Source organism: Equus caballus, chromosome 10, assembly GCF_041296265.1.
Source record: "Equus caballus isolate H_3958 breed thoroughbred chromosome 10, TB-T2T, whole genome shotgun sequence".
In the NCBI taxonomy this organism is placed as follows: domain Eukaryota; kingdom Metazoa; phylum Chordata; class Mammalia; order Perissodactyla; family Equidae; genus Equus; species Equus caballus.
In genome coordinates this window covers 12502980-12524507 of record NC_091693.1, presented here as the reverse complement: position 1 = coordinate 12524507, position 21528 = coordinate 12502980, and positions in this window count along the sequence as shown.

The following is a 21528-nucleotide window of genomic DNA, read 5'->3' as shown; positions in this document are numbered from 1 at the left end:
CATTATATACAAAGAGTACGGTAAAAATTACATAATTGTCTCGTTCGTTGCTTCCATCGTTTTGTCAGATCTGCTTTTTGGACTAAGAAGGAGGATTTGAAAGCGCATAAAATAAAGCATTATTAAATGGTACGTGGTCTACGGCCTGTTTGTGGGGAGGTCTGTCTGGGGTCCAGCCCAGGGTCTCTGGCCTGGACCCTCAAGTGGGGCTGGTCAACAGGATGCAGCCCCGGATGGGGGTGGGGAGGCGACCTGTCTGGAGACGGGCGCAGCCTGTCCAGGGACTTGAAGCTGGTTTGGGTCCAGAGAATGGAGGAGGGGAGGCCCACAGTCTAAAACCATGGAGCGCAGAGTCCTGAGCGGCTTTGAGAATCTCCTGTCTCTCTGGGAGAATCTCCTATCTCGGGGGGGAAACTCTCCAGGGAGGCTGAGTCCATACTGCGGGTGGTCTGAGGGGCAATTCCTGACCTGAGGGAGGTGTCGGAATTGTACCAGAGTAGAAATGGTCACCTGGAGGATAAAGCGGGGGAATGAAAGTTCACAGAGGAACCTTCCAGAGGCTTCCTGATGTGATCGGTTTGCTCAATGGGACCCGGCGGCTCCAGGTCCATCCCTTCAAATATTGTGGCCACCTTCTCAGGGGGCTGGAAGAGCTGAAGCCACACGCCCCTTCTGGTAAAAAGTCCAGAACTGGACTGACCTATGAATGTTCGTCTGAAGGCACAATTTTGGAATCCCAGTGGGTTTAACATAACACCAAACCTTTGGGGAAGACGGTGTAATCGACAAGCGTGTTTATTGGACAATTTACACAGCTCATTCTACTGCAGAGTTCCTTCCATATAGGAAGAGATAAAACTGTGCTAATAGCTGAGCACTGGGTAGGTATCACTCCCACGACATCCCTCCGGTTATCCGGGCTCCAGCATCCCCACACTCACCCTTTCCCGCTCCCTTGGGTTCAGCCTGTGCCAAGGACATGCTACCCTCTACCCCCACCCACCTGGACCCTAACACTCCATTTCCCTTCCTTCCCTCCTCCCAGGCTGCTCCTCGGCCTCTACTCAGTGCCTCCCTCTTGTGCACTTACACCTTGCAGCCTCCTGAGAAGAGATCTTGGGGGACCAGGGAGGCACAATTTGGCCTTTGAAAGGCACCCCCGGTGAGGCTTCAACTGCCCCACTCAGACCCCACGCAGGCAACGAACTGCACTGTCCCATCCTGGTCGGAGCTGGAGCCTGGAGAATCCTGGCCCTCATTCTGGAAATCGCAATCCCTGACTCTAGCTCCCTCTTCCCTCAGCTCACCCCTCAGAACCACCTTCCTCCGGGCTGAAGTTCATTCTGAACCTTCTTCTGATCTGAAACGTCTGCTCAGACTCCCACCTTCCCTGCACTCGCCTCCTGGCCTCTGTTCCACCCTTCGCCCCACCCATGGTCCCCACGCCTTTCCATCTTCCTTGCTGCCCATGCTCCGGTCCCCAGTGGATTCTACTCTCCCTCTGCCCAGGGCCGCTCTCCCAAGGCCCGCACTGGGCCCTTGCCCTGGCACCATCCCTCTCATGAAACACGAGCTGCTGTGCCCCTAGAGCTATGTGTCTGCCTGTCCCTCGTCTACTTCTTTCCACGGACACACTCTCCTCTCTCTGCGTTCTTGGCGTTTTCCCTTTTTTGCGTCCTTCGCACCGCTCACCATGCCGTGGATCCCCCAAAGGAAGTGTTTGTTCCCACTGCGAAAGGCAGTCATCTGAGCCTTCAGATAGCTTATTTTTTCCTCCACACCCCATCCCTTCTCTCAAGACCACAGCCAAATCTGGAAGAATGTCTGCCTCATCTTCACCCCCTCAGCTCCAGTGACTCTCCCCCGACCTGGAATCCTCAGCTTCTCCTTGAAGACTCACTCCCCTTTCCCGGTCCTCCGTTTTCTTTACCCTCAACCGGGAACACACCCTCTTCAATTCCACTCTTCCCTCCTACCTTGGTCTTCTTTTGTTTGTTTGTCTGAGGAAGATTAGCCCTCCCCCAACTGCTGCCAGGCCTCCTCTCTTTGCTGAGGAAGGCTGGCCCTGAGCTAACGTGCGTGCCCATCCTCCTCCACTTTATATGTGGGACACCTTCCACAGCATGGCTTTGGCCAAGCGGTGCCATGTCTGCACCCGGGATGGGAACCGGTGAACCCCGGGCCGCTGGGAAGCAGAACGTGCTCACTTCACCGCTGCGCCGCCCGGCCGGCCCCAGGAAGAGAGATCTTGGAAGTTCCCAGCTTGTTTACGGTGGCCATTAAAATGCCCAATTGTCTTTAGGAAAAAGATGTGCCTTTTTCTGAAGATATTGCACTGAATTGGTGCCCTCCTGGGGAAGGACGTATTCGGCAGGAGAAGAGGAAGGAGAACGACAGTTGCCCATGATAAGGACCAATGATTATACCGAAAAGGGGAAAAAGACTTTCCAGGAACCAGGAAAGAATCCCCTTGACGAATTTCCTCAGGTAATCCCCAGGCCCAAGAGGTGAGGGATGGCAGGAAATGGAACCAGAGCAGCTGCCCCTCCGAAAACCCACCACGTTAGCACCCAAACAGACAGATGGCACTCTGAGACTCTCTGAATGTGGAAAGCCAACGATAGTGTCTGGATTCACACTAAAGCATGAGATTTCTTAACGTGATTTTTGAAACTCACGCCAAGCCCTGGGCACCGCTCTCCTCCTGCTCCATGCTGAACTGACCCTCCCTGCACTGGTGAAAAGGATCTTTCCTTTCCCCTGGGCTCTCTGCGGCTTGTGCCTCTCTCCTCCCAAGCATCTCCTGCAGCCCATGGACGGAGAGGTTTTCTCCCCAGGCCCTGCTCTCCAGGTGCACAAGGGGCCTGGATTAACACTCAGTTAATCTGACTAGTGACTGAACCGTTCATCTGAGTGTCCCTCTGAGAGTCAGTCCACTCCTGCTGGGCCCAGGGACCTCCCTTCTTTTAGTGCTGGGCACGTGGCACAGATTCATTGGCCGGGAGCACTTCCTTTGTGTGTGGAGCAGGACGTGAGTCACACCCGTGTCTCCATTACTGCTCTCAAAGACAGTCAGGTTCTGCTGTGTCCTCCTCGATTCTGTATTTGTCCGGTGGTTTCCATTTGTCACAGGGTCATTTACATTAGCTACAATTTCTTACTTTCTGTACTCTTGATGCTTATAAACAAAAAGGAAGAAATAAAAGTTAGCTTCCCAGGGGCATACGCTCTTCTAAAACATTTGGTTTAAGAAAAAAAAAGCAGCTGGGGGCAGGCCTGGTGACTGAGTGGTGAAGTTCTCGCGAGCTCTGCTTTGGTGGCCCTGGGTTTCTCTGGCTTGGATCCTGGGCGTGGCCACGGGAAAGGCTCATCAGGCCATGCTGAGGCAGCGTCCCACCCAGCACAACCAGAGGTGTTCACAGCTAAGATGGGCGACTACATACTGGGGGGACTTCGGGGAGAAGAAGGAAAAACAAAAACGAAAAGAAGATTGGCAACAGATGTTAGCTCAGGTGCCAATCTTTCAAATTTTTTTTAAGATAAAGGGCTGTTGGGGAGGGAAGAAGTGAGGATCCTACAGACAGAGCGCCAGCCCTTCCTCCACCCCCTCCGCCTCTAATCTGCTGGAGACAGAATCAGTCACAACCAAAACCTCTGCTTGAAGCTGCAAAAGGCCGAAGGCACAACAAAACAAAACAATACAAAGGAAAAAGAACACAGAAGAAGAAAAAAAAAACACCTAGATACAGGGGGAGAAAAGAACCTTACTAAACAACGTATACATTTAAATTTTAATGTAAATAGATCATTTGTGTGTATGTATATATGACCTACAACTAAGTGAAAACAAAATCTCATAATGGGATTAAATTGAAAGCCCAATATTTCTATTCTAGATTCACATATGAATGAATTTCTAGAACACACAGTTAGAAAAGGGCGCCGACGGGCTTTTGTCCCTACAACCTAGGTTCTAAATTCATGGGAGCATTTCCCAAAATGCACCAACGGACAAAATTTCCTGGATTTAATCAATACTGGAGCTCAGATTATAGTTCTCGCTGGTGTCCTCGCCCAATATAAGCGTTGTGCCTCCCATAAGTTTCCAAAGGTAGCCACATACAATACAGAGGAATAAAAGTTATGTCTCCTCTACCTGTAGCCTAGTCTAAATTTCCCACAGTCACAATACCCGTGGTCCTAAAATACCCCCTATTGGGCTTAGACCTTCTGACACACGGAATATGAAAATTAAAGCAAATGTTTGGTGCTTAGAAATTACTTGGATGAAAAGGGACCCACGAACCCTCCAGGTTAAAGTAGTTAAGATGGCACAATGTGAACGAAAACAGGCCCTCAAGGAGAAAAATTGATGTGACTGCTTCATTACAAAATGGGTGATTCTCTCCACTCCTTCTCCCTTTGACAGCCTAATCTCGCCTGCTGTTAAATCTGGAAAAAACAACGAGTGCCTCATGGTGGATGACTACAACCTTAACATTGTGATTGCGTCCACAGGGCCCCAGAACCAATAGCCAATATGATGGAAATGACTGATTCTACTCAATCCACAACCAGCGAATATTTTGCTCTTATAGATTAGGTGAAGGTGTTCTGCTCAGTGCCTGTGTCACAGCCTCTCAACTGCACACTGCGTCCACCTCCAAAGGAACACAAGACACCTTCTCCAGACTCCCCAGGGGGCACGTCCGTGATGAGCCATCCACGCTATCTATGCAGACAAGATCTTAACTGCATCCACCTTCCTCCTCCAGGAGCACAGGTCCGATGTCACACGACGAAACCCTCCTCCAAGAAGATTCATTTGACACATTTCCTTTCTTAAGGACACCTAGGGGGCCGGCACCGTGGCCGAGTGGTTAAGTTCACACGTTCCACCTCAGGAGCCTGGGGTTTCACCAGTTCGGATTCTGGGCACGGACACGGCACTGCTCATCAGGCTGTCTGAGGTGGTGTCCCACCTAGCCCAACCAGAGCCGCTTTCAACTAGAATATACAGCCATGTCCTAGGGGCTTTGGCGGAGAAGAAAAGAAAAAGAAAGCCGGTTGGCAACAGATGTTAGATGTTGGCTCAGGTGCCAAGCTTAAAAAAAAAAAAAGAAAAAAAAGACAGATAAGCCCAACATCTTTGAGTCCTTTTTGGGTTCTCATGGCAACATTCTTCATTTACAAATTTTACTTCCCAACTAAGATCGACAGGCAATCCCGTTAGTGCCATCAGAGACTCCTGCTTGCTTGGGTCTTAGGCATTTGATGATGTTTCTGAGTCACTGCTTAGCCCTTCATCTTGGTGTCCTGCTTGCTCCCCGACCGAATGTCCAGCCTACAGTCAGATGCCTGAAGGGAATCGGGTGGAGGTGCCCGCTTGTCCTGTTCTAAAAGTTAAGAGAGATCACTGCTCACCCCAGGGGACGCCTACTCCCCAGGGCCTTTTTCTGCCTCTAGAAATCGCCGTGATCGTCTCTCCCAAGTCTCCCTAAAATCACGCCGAATAGGCAACGGTCCCACTACACATTGTTTGTGTTGTCTTCGGTTCCGAACTGGTCTATGTGGCATCCATTCATCCCAGGGCCGATTGACTCTCTTTTCTCACTTTCCGTATCCTTGAAGCTGTGCCATTTGGGAGCCCTTCAGATCCCGGGAGACACTGCCTCTCCCAGGACAAGCCAATTCCTAAAGACAGTAAACAGCTGACTCGGGGGCAGGCCTCCTGCATGCTAGAGAACTACCTCCTTATCCTTTTTTGTATTTATAAAACTTTATTGTCTCAATTGTCTAAAATGAATGTCTCTTTCTTTGATCATTACAAAAATCAAATGTTATTTTCCCAGCTTGATTGAAATACGCCTACCTCCTTTTCCAGCTCTCCCACACCAAACTCGTATTTCTCCTGCCCTTCACCGTGCCAGGGTTGGGTGCCAGGCAACGAGAGCCCACCCTTAGAACTCCAAGCCTCCGGGATGATTCAAATCAGACAATATTAAACTGTTTGCTCGGCCCCGCCATAAAGCTTTCACCGGAAACCACAAGAAAGGCTCCGCCTTAGGCCCTCCCCTCTCAAGGATCTTCCAGAACCTTCTCCAAACCCAGTGCTTCCCCTGAGTCCCTGCGTAGTGTGCGGTGCCTCTCCCGTCCCGGGGAATAGTGAGTAAGTTTAAACTTTTTTGTTTTTTGTTTTTTAACACCATCGGCCTCTCTGTTTGCCACTCTGTCACCGTTACAAATTAAGACCAGGAACCCGGTCTAAAGCCATAGCCGAGACTGAAGGAGATAGTCATTATGTATTCCATGGATGAGATCATTTCGTTTGTAAAAGGCGTGTCTATGAAATGTCTGGCGCATTTCATGGTGACGACTCTCACGAATAACATGATGCTATTTTTACCTGTGGGATTGATAACGTATCTAATGCAGTTACCGACGTTCCTGAAATCAATGTGCATATCCACAACTGAGCATCTTTTTGTGTGTGGAATGAGAAAGCTTGCGGCTGCTATTGAAAACCTGTTTGTGGCTAACCCTGTAAAAATCCCCACATATTTCTCTAAGAAGAAGAAGCTTCATGAACCCAAATATGAAAATGTGGTTTAAGGAAAAATTCTAAACGGACGCCAAGTTTACTCCTTCTTGACCATAACGGAAATTATCAATTGAATTAGGATCGAGAATGGAAAGCATCCGGAATTGGAAAATATCGCTTATCGACGAGATTTCCTTTCCAATTGCTTTCCACAATTATATACATTTCACGTTTAATCATTATATACAAAGAGTACGGTAAAAATTACATAATTGTCTCGTTCGTTGCTTCCATCGTTTTGTCAGATCTGCTTTTTGGACTAAGAAGGAGGATTTGAAAGCGCATAAAATAAAGCATTATTAAATGGTACGTGGTCTACGGCCTGTTTGTGGGGAGGTCTGTCTGGGGTCCAGCCCAGGGTCTCTGGCCTGGACCCTCAAGTGGGGCTGGTCAACAGGATGCAGCCCCGGATGGGGGTGGGGAGGCGACCTGTCTGGAGACGGGCGCAGCCTGTCCAGGGACTTGAAGCTGGTTTGGGTCCAGAGAATGGAGGAGGGGAGGCCCACAGGCTAAAACCATGGAGCGCAGAGTCCTGAGCGGCTTTGAGAATCTCCTGTCTCACTGGGAGAATCTCCTATCTCGGGGGGGAAACTCTCCAGGGAGGCTGAGTCCATACTGCGGGTGGTCTGAGGGGCAATTCCTGACCTGAGGGAGGTGTCGGAATTGTACCAGAGTAGAAATGGTCACCTGGAGGATAAAGCGGGGGAATGAAAGTTCACAGAGGAACCTTCCAGAGGCTTCCTGATGTGATCGGTTTGCTCAATGGGACCCGGCGGCTCCAGGTCCATCCCTTCAAATATTGTGGCCACCTTCTCAGGGGGCTGGAAGAGCTGAAGCCACACGCCCCTTCTGGTAAAAAGTCCAGAACTGGACTGACCTATGAATGTTCGTCTGAAGGCACAATTTTGGAATCCCAGTGGGTTTAACATAACACCAAACCTTTGGGGAAGACGGTGTAATCGACAAGCGTGTTTATTGGACAATTTACACAGCTCATTCTACTGCAGAGTTCCTTCCATATAGGAAGAGATAAAACTGTGCTAATAGCTGAGCACTGGGTAGGTATCACTCCCACGACATCCCTCCGGTTATCCGGGCTCCAGCATCCCCACACTCACCCTTTCCCGCTCCCTTGGGTTCAGCCTGTGCCAAGGACATGCTACCCTCTACCCCCACCCACCTGGACCCTAACACTCCATTTCCCTTCCTTCCCTCCTCCCAGGCTGCTCCTCGGCCTCTACTCAGTGCCTCCCTCTTGTGCACTTACACCTTGCAGCCTCCTGAGAAGAGATCTTGGGGGACCAGGGAGGCACAATTTGGCCTTTGAAAGGCACCCCCGGTGAGGCTTCAACTGCCCCACTCAGACCCCACGCAGGCAACGAACTGCACTGTCCCATCCTGGTCGGAGCTGGAGCCTGGAGAATCCTGGCCCTCATTCTGGAAATCGCAATCCCTGACTCTAGCTCCCTCTTCCCTCAGCTCACCCCTCAGAACCACCTTCCTCCGGGCTGAAGTTCATTCTGAACCTTCTTCTGATCTGAAACGTCTGCTCAGACTCCCACCTTCCCTGCACTCGCCTCCTGGCCTCTGTTCCACCCTTCGCCCCACCCATGGTCCCCACGCCTTTCCATCTTCCTTGCTGCCCATGCTCCGGTCCCCAGTGGATTCTACTCTCCCTCTGCCCAGGGCCGCTCTCCCAAGGCCCCCACTGGGCCCTTGCCCTGGCACCATCCCTCTCATGAAACACGAGCTGCTGTGCCCCTAGAGCTATGTGTCTGCCTGTCCCTCGTCTACTTCTTTCCACGGACACACTCTCCTCTCTCTGCGTTCTTGGCGTTTTCCCTTTTTTGCGTCCTTCGCACCGCTCACCATGCCGTGGATCCCCCAAAGGAAGTGTTTGTTCCCACTGCGAAAGGCAGTCATCTGAGCCTTCAGATAGCTTATTTTTTCCTCCACACCCCATCCCTTCTCTCAAGACCACAGCCAAATCTGGAAGAATGTCTGCCTCATCTTCACCCCCTCAGCTCCAGTGACTCTCCCCCGACCTGGAATCCTCAGCTTCTCCTTGAAGACTCACTCCCCTTTCCCGGTCCTCCGTTTTCTTTACCCTCAACCGGGAACACACCCTCTTCAATTCCACTCTTCCCTCCTACCTTGGTCTTCTTTTGTTTGTTTGTCTGAGGAAGATTAGCCCTCCCCCAACTGCTGCCAGGCCTCCTCTCTTTGCTGAGGAAGGCTGGCCCTGAGCTAACGTGCGTGCCCATCCTCCTCCACTTTATATGTGGGACACCTTCCACAGCATGGCTTTGGCCAAGCGGTGCCATGTCTGCACCCGGGATGGGAACCGGTGAACCCCGGGCCGCTGGGAAGCAGAACGTGCTCACTTCACCGCTGTGCCGCCCGGCCGGCCCCAGGAAGAGAGATCTTGGAAGTTCCCAGCTTGTTTACGGTGGCCATTAAAATGCCCAATTGTCTTTAGGAAAAAGATGTGCCTTTTTCTGAAGATATTGCACTGAATTGGTGCCCTCCTGGGGAAGGACGTATTCGGCAGGAGAAGAGGAAGGAGAACGACAGTTGCCCATGATAAGGACCAATGATTATACCGAAAAGGGGAAAAAGACTTTCCAGGAACCAGGAAAGAATCCCCTTGACGAATTTCCTCAGGTAATCCCCAGGCCCAAGAGGTGAGGGATGGCAGGAAATGGAACCAGAGCAGCTGCCCCTCCGAAAACCCACCACGTTAGCACTCAAACAGACAGATGGCACTCTGAGACTCTCTGAATGTGGAAAGCCAACGATAGTGTCTGGATTCACACTAAAGCATGAGATTTCTTAACGTGATTTTTGAAACTCACACCAAGCCCTGGGCACCGCTCTCCTCCTGCTCCATGCTGAACTGACCCTCCCTGCACTGGTGAAAAGGATCTTTCCTTTCCCCTGGGCTCTCTGCGGCTTGTGCCTCTCTCCTCCCAAGCATCTCCTGCAGCCCATGGACGGAGAGGTTTTCTCCCCAGGCCCTGCTCTCCAGGTGCACAAGGGGCCTGGATTAACACTCAGTTAATCTGACTAGTGACTGAACCGTTCATCTGAGTGTCCCTCTGAGAGTCAGTCCACTCCTGCTGGGCCCAGGGACCTCCCTTCTTTTAGTGCTGGGCACGTGGCACAGATTCATTGGCCGGGAGCACTTCCTTTGTGTGTGGAGCAGGACGTGAGTCACACCCGTGTCTCCATTACTGCTCTCAAAGACAGTCAGGTTCTGCTGTGTCCTCCTCGATTCTGTATTTGTCCGGTGGTTTCCATTTGTCACAGGGTCATTTACATTAGCTACATTTTCTTACTTTCTGTACTCTTGATGCTTATAAACAAAAAGGAAGAAATAAAAGTTAGCTTCCCAGGGGCATACGCTCTTCTAAAACATTTGGTTTAAGAAAAAAAAAGCAGCTGGGGGCAGGCCTGGTGACTGAGTGGTGAAGTTCTCGCGAGCTCTGCTTTGGTGGCCCTGGGTTTCTCTGGCTTGGATCCTGGGCGTGGCCACGGGAAAGGCTCATCAGGCCATGCTGAGGCAGCGTCCCACCCAGCACAACCAGAGGTGTTCACAGCTAAGATGGGCGACTACATACTGGGGGGACTTCGGGGAGAAGAAGGAAAAACAAAAACGAAAAGAAGATTGGCAACAGATGTTAGCTCAGGTGCCAATCTTTCAAATTTTTTTTAAGATAAAGGGCTGTTGGGGAGGGAAGAAGTGAGGATCCTACAGACAGAGCGCCAGCCCTTCCTCCACCCCCTCCGCCTCTAATCTGCTGGAGACAGAATCAGTCACAACCAAAACCTCTGCCTGAAGCTGCAAAAGGCCGAAGGCACAACAAAACAAAACAATACAAAGGAAAAAGAACACAGAAGAAGAAATAAAAAAACACCTAGATACAGGGGGAGAAAAGAACCTTACTAAACAACGTATACATTTAAATTTTAATGTAAATAGATCATTTGTGTGTATGTATATATGACCTACAACTAAGTGAAAACAAAATCTCCTAATGGGATTAAATTGAAAGCCCAATATTTCTATTCTAGATTCACATATGAATGAATTCCTAGAACACACAGTTAGAAAAGGGCGCCGACGGGCTTTTGTCCCTACAGCCTAGGTTCTAAATTCATGGGAGCATTTGCCAAAATGCACCAACGGACAAAATTTCCTGGATTTAATCAATACTGGAGCTCAGATTATAGTTCTCGCTGGGGACCTCGCCCAATATAAGCGTTGTGCCTCCCATAAGTTTCCAAAGGTAGCCACATACAATACAGAGGAATAAAAGGCATGTCTCCTCTACCTGTAGCCTAGTCTAAATTTCCCACAGTCACAATACCCGTGGTCCTAAAATACCCCCTATTGGGCTTAGACCTTCTGACACACGGAATATGAAAATTAAAGCAAATGTTTGGTGCTTAGAAATTACTTGGATGAAAAGGGACCCACGAACCCTCCAGGTTAAAGTAGTTAAGATGGCACAATGTGAACGAAAACAGGCCCTCAAGGAGAAAAATTGATGTGACTGCTTCATTACAAAATGGGTGATTCTCTCCACTCCTTCTCCCTTTGACAGCCTAATCTCGCCTGCTGTTAAATCTGGAAAAAACAACGAGTGCCTCATGGTGGATGACTACAACCTTAACATTGTGATTGCGTCCACAGGGCCCCAGAACCAATAGCCAATATGATGGAAATGACTGATTCTACTCAATCCACAACCAGCAAATATTTTGCTCTTATAGATTAGGTGAAGGTGTTCTGCTCAGTGCCTGTGTCACAGCCTCTCAACTGCACACTGCGTCCACCTCCAAAGGAACACAAGACACCTTCTCCAGACTCCCCAGGGGGCACGTCCGTGATGAGCCATCCACGCTATCTATGCAGACAAGATCTTAACTGCATCCACCTTCCTCCTCCAGGAGCACAGGTCCGATGTCACACGACGAAACCCTCCTCCAAGAAGATTCATTTGACACATTTCCTTTCTTAAGGACACCTAGGGGGCCGGCACCGTGGCCGAGTGGTTAAGTTCACACGTTCCACCTCAGGAGCCTGGGGTTTCACCAGTTCGGATTCTGGGCACGGACACGGCACTGCTCATCAGGCTGTCTGAGGTGGTGTCCCACCTAGCCCAACCAGAGCCGCTTTCAACTAGAATATACAGCCATGTCCTAGGGGCTTTGGCGGAGAAGAAAAGAAAAAGAAAGCCGGTTGGCAACAGATGTTAGATGTTGGCTCAGGTGCCAAGCTTAAAAAAAAAAAAAGAAAAAAAAGACAGATAAGCCCAACATCTTTGAGTCCTTTTTGGGTTCTCATGGCAACATTCTTCATTTACAAATTTTACTTCCCAACTAAGATCGACAGGCAATCCCGTTAGTGCCATCAGAGACTCCTGCTTGCTTGGGTCTTAGGCATTTGATGATGTTTCTGAGTCACTGCTTAGCCCTTCATCTTGGTGTCCTGCTTGCTCCCCGACCGAATGTCCAGCCTACAGTCAGATGCCTGAAGGGAATCGGGTGGAGGTGCCCGCTTGTCCTGTTCTAAAAGTTAAGAGAGATCACTGCTCACCCCAGGGGACGCCTACTCCCCAGGGCCTTTTTCTGCCTCTAGAAATCGCCGTGATCGTCTCTCCCAAGTCTCCCTAAAATCACGCCGAATAGGCAACGGTCCCACTACACATTGTTTGTGTTGTCTTCGGTTCCGAACTGGTCTATGTGGCATCCATTCATCCCAGGGCCGATTGACTCTCTTTTCTCACTTTCCGTATCCTTGAAGCTGTGCCATTTGGGAGCCCTTCAGATCCCGGGAGACACTGCCTCTCCCAGGACAAGCCAATTCCTAAAGACAGTAAACAGCTGACTCGGGGGCAGGCCTCCTGCATGCTAGAGAACTACCTCCTTATCCTTTTTTGTATTTATAAAACTTTATTGTCTCAATTGTCTAAAATGAATGTCTCTTTCTTTGATCATTACAAAAATCAAATGTTATTTTCCCAGCTTGATTGAAATACGCCTACCTCCTTTTCCAGCTCTCCCACACCAAACTCGTATTTCTCCTGCCCTTCACCGTGCCAGGGTTGGGTGCCAGGCAACGAGAGCCCACCCTTAGAACTCCAAGCCTCCAGGATGATTCAAATCAGACAATATTAAACTGTTTGCTCGGCCCCGCCATAAAGCTTTCACCGGAAACCACAAGAAAGGCTCCGCCTTAGGCCCTCCCCTCTCAAGGATCTTCCAGAACCTTCTCCAAACCCAGTGCTTCCCCTGAGTCCCTGCGTAGTGTGCGGTGCCTCTCCCGTCCCGGGGAATAGTGAGTAAGTTTAAACTTTTTTGTTTTTTGTTTTTTAACACCATCGGCCTCTCTGTTTGCCACTCTGTCACCGTTACAAATTAAGACCAGGAACCCGGTCTAAAGCCATAGCCGAGACTGAAGGAGATAGTCATTATGTATTCCATGGATGAGATCATTTCGTTTGTAAAAGGCGTGTCTATGAAATGTCTGGCGCATTTCATGGTGACGACTCTCACGAATAACATGATGCTATTTTTACCTGTGGGATTGATAACGTATCTAATGCAGTTACCGACGTTCCTGAAATCAATGTGCATATCCACAACTGAGCATCTTTTTGTGTGTGGAATGAGAAAGCTTGCGGCTGCTATTGAAAACCTGTTTGTGGCTAACCCTGTAAAAATCCCCACATATTTCTCTAAGAAGAAGAAGCTTCATGAACCCAAATATGAAAATGTGGTTTAAGGAAAAATTCTAAACGGATGCCAAGTTTACTCCTTCTTGACCATAACGGAAATTATCAATTGAATTAGGATCGAGAATGGAAAGCATCCGGAATTGGAAAATATCGCTTATCGACGAGATTTCTTTTCCAATTGCTTTCCACAATTATATACATTTCACGTTTAATCATTATATACAAAGAATACGGTAAAAATTACATAATTGTCTCGTTCGTTGCTTCCATCGTTTTGTCAGATCTGCTTTTTGGACTAAGAAGGAGGATTTGAAAGCGCATAAAATAAAGCATTATTAAATGGTACGTGGTCTACGGCCTGTTTGTGGGGAGGTCTGTCTGGGGTCCAGCCCAGGGTCTCTGGCCTGGACCCTCAAGTGGGGCTGGTCAACAGGATGCAGCCCCGGATGGGGGTGGGGAGGCGACCTGTCTGGAGACGGGCGCAGCCTGTCCAGGGACTTGAAGCTGGTTTGGGTCCAGAGAATGGAGGAGGGGAGGCCCACAGGCTAAAACCATGGAGCGCAGAGTCCTGAGCGGCTTTGAGAATCTCCTGTCTCACTGGGAGAATCTCCTATCTCGGGGGGGAAACTCTCCAGGGAGGCTGAGTCCATACTGCGGGTGGTCTGAGGGGCAATTCCTGACCTGAGGGAGGTGTCGGAATTGTACCAGAGTAGAAATGGTCACCTGGAGGATAAAGCGGGGGAATGAAAGTTCACAGAGGAACCTTCCAGAGGCTTCCTGATGTGATCGGTTTGCTCAATGGGACCCGGCGGCTCCAGGTCCATCCCTTCAAATATTGTGGCCACCTTCTCAGGGGGCTGGAAGAGCTGAAGCCACACGCCCCTTCTGGTAAAAAGTCCAGAACTGGACTGACCTATGAATGTTCGTCTGAAGGCACAATTTTGGAATCCCAGTGGGTTTAACATAACACCAAACCTTTGGGGAAGACGGTGTAATCGACAAGCGTGTTTATTGGACAATTTACACAGCTCATTCTACTGCAGAGTTCCTTCCATATAGGAAGAGATAAAACTGTGCTAATAGCTGAGCACTGGGTAGGTATCACTCCCACGACATCCCTCCGGTTATCCGGGCTCCAGCATCCCCACACTCACCCTTTCCCGCTCCCTTGGGTTCAGCCTGTGCCAAGGACATGCTACCCTCTACCCCCACCCACCTGGACCCTAACACTCCATTTCCCTTCCTTCCCTCCTCCCAGGCTGCTCCTCGGCCTCTACTCAGTGCCTCCCTCTTGTGCACTTACACCTTGCAGCCTCCTGAGAAGAGATCTTGGGGGACCAGGGAGGCACAATTTGGCCTTTGAAAGGCACCCCCGGTGAGGCTTCAACTGCCCCACTCAGACCCCACGCAGGCAACGAACTGCACTGTCCCATCCTGGTCGGAGCTGGAGCCTGGAGAATCCTGGCCCTCATTCTGGAAATCGCAATCCCTGACTCTAGCTCCCTCTTCCCTCAGCTCACCCCTCAGAACCACCTTCCTCCGGGCTGAAGTTCATTCTGAACCTTCTTCTGATCTGAAACGTCTGCTCAGACTCCCACCTTCCCTGCACTCGCCTCCTGGCCTCTGTTCCACCCTTCGCCCCACCCATGGTCCCCACGCCTTTCCATCTTCCTTGCTGCCCATGCTCCGGTCCCCAGTGGATTCTAATCTCCCTCTGCCCAGGGCCGCTCTCCCAAGGCCCCCACTGGGCCCTTGCCCTGGCACCATCCCTCTCATGAAACACGAGCTGCTGTGCCCCTAGAGCTATGTGTCTGCCTGTCCCTCGTCTACTTCTTTCCACGGACACACTCTCCTCTCTCTGCGTTCTTGGCGTTTTCCCTTTTTTGCGTCCTTCGCACCGCTCACCATGCCGTGGATCCCCCAAAGGAAGTGTTTGTTCCCACTGCGAAAGGCAGTCATCTGAGCCTTCAGATAGCTTATTTTTTCCTCCACACCCCATCCCTTCTCTCAAGACCACAGCCAAATCTGGAAGAATGTCTGCCTCATCTTCACCCCCTCAGCTCCAGTGACTCTCCCCCGACCTGGAATCCTCAGCTTCTCCTTGAAGACTCACTCCCCTTTCCCGGTCCTCCGTTTTCTTTACCCTCAACCGGGAACACACCCTCTTCAATTCCACTCTTCCCTCCTACCTTGGTCTTCTTTTGTTTGTTTGTCTGAGGAAGATTAGCCCTCCCCCAACTGCTGCCAGGCCTCCTCTCTTTGCTGAGGAAGGCTGGCCCTGAGCTAACGTGCGTGCCCATCCTCCTCCACTTTATATGTGGGACACCTTCCACAGCATGGCTTTGGCCAAGCGGTGCCATGTCTGCACCCGGGATGGGAACCGGTGAACCCCGGGCCGCTGGGAAGCAGAACGTGCTCACTTCACCGCTGCGCCGCCCGGCCGGCCCCAGGAAGAGAGATCTTGGAAGTTCCCAGCTTGTTTACGGTGGCCATTAAAATGCCCAATTGTCTTTAGGAAAAAGATGTGCCTTTTTCTGAAGATATTGCACTGAATTGGTGCCCTCCTGGGGAAGGACGTATTCGGCAGGAGAAGAGGAAGGAGAACGACAGTTGCCCATGATAAGGACCAATGATTATACCGAAAAGGGGAAAAAGACTTTCCAGGAACCAGGAAAGAATCCCCTTGACGAATTTCCTCAGGTAATCCCCAGGCCCAAGAGGTGAGGGATGGCAGGAAATGGAACCAGAGCAGCTGCCCCTCCGAAAACCCACCACGTTAGCACCCAAACAGACAGATGGCACTCTGAGACTCTCTGAATGTGGAAAGCCAACGATAGTGTCTGGATTCACACTAAAGCATGAGATTTCTTAACGTGATTTTTGAAACTCACGCCAAGCCCTGGGCACCGCTCTCCTCCTGCTCCATGCTGAACTGACCCTCCCTGCACTGGTGAAAAGGATCTTTCCTTTCCCCTGGGCTCTCTGCGGCTTGTGCCTCTCTCCTCCCAAGCATCTCCTGCAGCCCATGGACGGAGAGGTTTTCTCCCCAGGCCCTGCTCTCCAGGTGCACAAGGGGCCTGGATTAACACTCAGTTAATCTGACTAGTGACTGAACCGTTCATCTGAGTGTCCCTCTGAGAGTCAGTCCACTCCTGCTGGGCCCAGGGACCTCCCTTCTTTTAGTGCTGGGCACGTGGCACAGATTCATTGGCCGGGAGCACTTCCTTTGTGTGTGGAGCAGGACGTGAGTCACACCCGTGTCTCCATTACTGCTCTCAAAGACAGTCAGGTTCTGCTGTGTCCTCCTCGATTCTGTATTTGTCCGGTGGTTTCCATTTGTCACAGGGTCATTTACATTAGCTACAATTTCTTACTTTCTGTACTCTTGATGCTTATAAACAAAAAGGAAGAAATAAAAGTTAGCTTCCCAGGGGCATACGCTCTTCTAAAACATTTGGTTTAAGAAAAAAAAAGCAGCTGGGGGCAGGCCTGGTGACTGAGTGGTGAAGTTCTCGCGAGCTCTGCTTTGGTGGCCCTGGGTTTCTCTGGCTTGGATCCTGGGCGTGGCCACGGGAAAGGCTCATCAGGCCATGCTGAGGCAGCGTCCCACCCAGCACAACCAGAGGTGTTCACAGCTAAGATGGGCGACTACATACTGGGGGGACTTCGGGGAGAAGAAGGAAAAACAAAAACGAAAAGAAGATTGGCAACAGATGTTAGCTCAGGTGCCAATCTTTCAAATTTTTTTTAAGATAAAGGGCTGTTGGGGAGGGAAGAAGTGAGGATCCTACAGACAGAGCGCCAGCCCTTCCTCCACCCCCTCCGCCTCTAATCTGCAGGAGACAGAATCAGTCACAACCAAAACCTCTGCCTGAAGCTGCAAAAGGCCGAAGGCACAACAAAACAAAACAATACAAAGGAAAAAGAACACAGAAGAAGAAAAAAAAAAACACCTAGATACAGGGGGAGAAAAGAACCTTACTAAACAACGTATACATTTAAATTTTAATGTAAATAGATCATTTGTGTGTATGTATATATGACCTACAACTAAGTGAAAACAAAATCTCCTAATGGGATTAAATTGAAAGCCCAATATTTCTATTCTAGATTCACATATGAATGAATTTCTAGAACACACAGTTAGAAAAGGGCGCCGACGGGCTTTTGTCCCTACAACCTAGGTTCTAAATTCATGGGAGCATTTGCCAAAATGCACCAACGGACAAAATTTCCTGGATTTAATCAATACTGGAGCTCAGATTATAGTTCTCGCTGGGGACCTCGCCCAATATAAGCGTTGTGCCTCCCATAAGTTTCCAAAGGTAGCCACATACAATACAGAGGAATAAAAGTTATGTCTCCTCTACCTGTAGCCTAGTCTAAATTTCCCACAGTCACAATACCCGTGGTCCTAAAATACCCCCTATTGGGCTTAGACCTTCTGACACACGGAATATGAAAATTAAAGCAAATGTTTGGTGCTTAGAAATTACTTGGATGAAAAGGGACCCACGAACCCTCCAGGTTAAAGTAGTTAAGATGGCACAATGTGAACGAAAACAGGCCCTCAAGGAGAAAAATTGATGTGACTGCTTCATTACAAAATGGGTGATTCTCTCCACTCCTTCTCCCTTTGACAGCCTAATCTCGCCTGCTGTTAAATCTGGAAAAAACAACGAGTGCCTCATGGTGGATGACTACAACCTTAACATTGTGATTGCGTCCACAGGGCCCCAGAACCAATAGCCAATATGATGGAAATGACTGATTCTACTCAATCCACAACCAGCGAATATTTTGCTCTTATAGATTAGGTGAAGGTGTTCTGCTCAGTGCCTGTGTCACAGCCTCTCAACTGCACACTGCGTCCACCTCCAAAGGAACACAAGACACCTTCTCCAGACTCCCCAGGGGGCACGTCCGTGATGAGCCATCCACGCTATCTATGCAGACAAGACCTTAACTGCATCCACCTTCCTCCTCCAGGAGCACAGGTCCGATGTCACACGACGAAACCCTCCTCCAAGAAGATTCATTTGACACATTTCCTTTCTTAAGGACACCTAGGGGGCCGGCACCGTGGCCGAGTGGTTAAGTTCACACGTTCCACCTCAGGAGCCTGGGGTTTCACCAGTTCGGATTCTGGGCACGGACACGGCACTGCTCATCAGGCTGTCTGAGGTGGTGTCCCACCTAGCCCAACCAGAGCCGCTTTCAACTAGAATATACAGCCATGTCCTAGGGGCTTTGGCGGAGAAGAAAAGAAAAAGAAAGCCGGTTGGCAACAGATGTTAGATGTTGGCTCAGGTGCCAAGCTTAAAAAAAAAAAAAGAAAAAAAAGACAGATAAGCCCAACATCTTTGAGTCCTTTTTGGGTTCTCATGGCAACATTCTTCATTTACAAATTTTACTTCCCAACTAAGATCGACAGGCAATCCCGTTAGTGCCATCAGAGACTCCTGCTTGCTTGGGTCTTAGGCATTTGATGATGTTTCTGAGTCACTGCTTAGCCCTTCATCTTGGTGTCCTGCTTGCTCCCCGACCGAATGTCCAGCCTACAGTCAGATGCCTGAAGGGAATCGGGTGGAGGTGCCCGCTTGTCCTGTTCTAAAAGTTAAGAGAGATCACTGCTCACCCCAGGGGACGCCTACTCCCCAGGGCCTTTTTCTGCCTCTAGAAATCGCCGTGATCGTCTCTCCCAAGTCTCCCTAAAATCACGCCGAATAGGCAACGGTCCCACTACACATTGTTTGTGTTGTCTTCGGTTCCGAACTGGTCTATGTGGCATCCATTCATCCCAGGGCCGATTGACTCTCTTTTCTCACTTTCCGTATCCTTGAAGCTGTGCCATTTGGGAGCCCTTCAGATCCCGGGAGACACTGCCTCTCCCAGGACAAGCCAATTCCTAAAGACAGTAAACAGCTGACTCGGGGGCAGGCCTCCTGCATGCTAGAGAACTACCTCCTTATCCTTTTTTGTATTTATAAAACTTTATTGTCTCAATTGTCTAAAATGAATGTCTCTTTCTTTGATCATTACAAAAATCAAATGTTATTTTCCCAGCTTGATTGAAATACGCCTACCTCCTTTTCCAGCTCTCCCACACCAAACTCGTATTTCTCCTGCCCTTCACCGTGCCAGGGTTGGGTGCCAGGCAACGAGAGCCCACCCTTAGAACTCCAAGCCTCCAGGATGATTCAAATCAGACAATATTAAACTGTTTGCTCGGCCCCGCCATAAAGCTTTCACCGGAAACCACAAGAAAGGCTCCGCCTTAGGCCCTCCCCTCTCAAGGATCTTCCAGAACCTTCTCCAAACCCAGTGCTTCCCCTGAGTCCCTGCGTAGTGTGCGGTGCCTCTCCCGTCCCGGGGAATAGTGAGTAAGTTTAAACTTTTTTGTTTTTTGTTTTTTAACACCATCGGCCTCTCTGTTTGCCACTCTGTCACCGTTACAAATTAAGACCAGGAACCCGGTCTAAAGCCATAGCCGAGACTGAAGGAGATAGTCATTATGTATTCCATGGATGAGATCATTTCGTTTGTAAAAGGCGTGTCTATGAAATGTCTGGCGCATTTCATGGTGACGACTCTCACGAATAACATGATGCTATTTTTACCTGTGGGATTGATAACGTATCTAATGCAGTTACCGACGTTCCTGAAATCAATGTGCATATCCACAACTGAGCATCTTTTTGTGTGTGGAATGAGAAAGCTTGCGGCTGCTATTGAAAACCTGTTTGTGGCTAACCCTGTAAAAATCCCCACATATTTCTCTAAGAAGAAGAAGCTTCATGAACCCAAATATGAAAATGTGGTTTAAGGAAAAATTCTAAACGGACGCCAAGTTTACTCCTTCTTGACCATAACGGAAATTATCAATTGAATTAGGATCGAGAATGGAAAGCATCCGGAATTGGAAAATATCGCTTATCGACGAGATTTCTTTTCCAATTGCTTTCCACAATTATATACATTTCACGTTTAATCATTATATACAAAGAATACGGTAAAAATTACATAATTGTCTCGTTCGTTGCTTCCATCGTTTTGTCAGATCTGCTTTTTGGACTAAGAAGGAGGATTTGAAAGCGCATAAAATAAAGCATTATTAAATGGTACGTGGTCTACGGCCTGTTTGTGGGGAGGTCTGTCTGGGGTCCAGCCCAGGGTCTCTGGCCTGGACCCTCAAGTGGGGCTGGTCAACAGGATGCAGCCCCGGATGGGGGTGGGGAGGCGACCTGTCTGGAGACGGGCGCAGCCTGTCCAGGGACTTGAAGCTGGTTTGGGTCCAGAGAATGGAGGAGGGGAGGCCCACAGGCTAAAACCATGGAGCGCAGAGTCCTGAGCGGCTTTGAGAATCTCCTGTCTCACTGGGAGAATCTCCTATCTCGGGGGGGAAACTCTCCAGGGAGGCTGAGTCCATACTGCGGGTGGTCTGAGGGGCAATTCCTGACCTGAGGGAGGTGTCGGAATTGTACCAGAGTAGAAATGGTCACCTGGAGGATAAAGCGGGGGAATGAAAGTTCACAGAGGAACCTTCCAGAGGCTTCCTGATGTGATCGGTTTGCTCAATGGGACCCGGCGGCTCCAGGTCCATCCCTTCAAATATTGTGGCCACCTTCTCAGGGGGCTGGAAGAGCTGAAGCCACACGCCCCTTCTGGTAAAAAGTCCAGAACTGGACTGACCTATGAATGTTCGTCTGAAGGCACAATTTTGGAATCCCAGTGGGTTTAACATAACACCAAACCTTTGGGGAAGACGGTGTAATCGACAAGCGTGTTTATTGGACAATTTACACAGCTCATTCTACTGCAGAGTTCCTTCCATATAGGAAGAGATAAAACTGTGCTAATAGCTGAGCACTGGGTAGGTATCACTCCCACGACATCCCTCCGGTTATCCGGGCTCCAGCATCCCCACACTCACCCTTTCCCGCTCCCTTGGGTTCAGCCTGTGCCAAGGACATGCTACCCTCTACCCCCACCCACCTGGACCCTAACACTCCATTTCCCTTCCTTCCCTCCTCCCAGGCTGCTCCTCGGCCTCTACTCAGTGCCTCCCTCTTGTGCACTTACACCTTGCAGCCTCCTGAGAAGAGATCTTGGGGGACCAGGGAGGCACAATTTGGCCTTTGAAAGGCACCCCCGGTGAGGCTTCAACTGCCCCACTCAGACCCC